Below are 913 nucleotides of genomic sequence, written 5' to 3' on the forward strand. Positions count from 1 at the left end.
TCTGCAAATGCCAATGAAAATATAAAAATTGTCTAGACGATGACATTTGCGAGCTATTGTGGAAAGTGAAAACTAATTACTGAAACATTAAAACAGTTCGTTCTTGTTGTTAATGATACATATTAATTAAAAACATTATAAAAAGCAATTTCGACACAACATTGTACATCAGTACGATTCTATTGTTAAAATAATTGCACAAGTCAGCGGAGGCGAGTTCCCATACGTGCGAGCACAATACAAGAGTCGTGTTGTCGGTCGGTTGCTGCAACTATTGTAAGGCAGAGCAAAGAAATCAGTGCTTCTCATTGTTCCTTATTATCTGAACTGAACAATCGTGACGGCATTGTCGGTATCAGAGATCAGAGATCTTATCTCACAATCATTATTCAATTGATATTTGATTGACGTTTATCAAGACTACTGTATTTGGTATTATACGAGATGCAACATTCTTATGCACATACAAGGCTCAAGATTTCTGTAAACTTCAAGATGTATTTATCAGGTTATGTTTCTTATTTTAGATGGTATGGTATTTCATGTAATTCGATTCAAGTACTCGATATGTGAAACTGCCATAACTTCAAACACGTGATAAATATAGCTTACAAATGGCAAACCAGATGCTATCGCATTAGCGTCAGCCATTTCTCCGAGCCATTATTGTTTGTTTTGACGTGTATTGACGCGTGTTAATTACAAATGTAGATTTTAGCATTGGCATTTAAAGGTTAACGGTCTCGTATTGCACTATCGTATACGACACTTAGTTACAGAATTAAGGAATGCATTGCAGGTCGGATATCGCTATTGTCGGTGTGGCGTACATTCTAACCCCATTATGTATATCATAATTAGTAAATTAGTCCTGTTATTGTCAGTCTAGATCCATATTCATTTAAGAGTCAGA

Source organism: Papilio xuthus, unplaced genomic scaffold (assembly GCF_000836235.2).
Source record: "Papilio xuthus unplaced genomic scaffold, Pxut_1.1 DF825379.1, whole genome shotgun sequence".
In the NCBI taxonomy this organism is placed as follows: domain Eukaryota; kingdom Metazoa; phylum Arthropoda; class Insecta; order Lepidoptera; family Papilionidae; genus Papilio; species Papilio xuthus.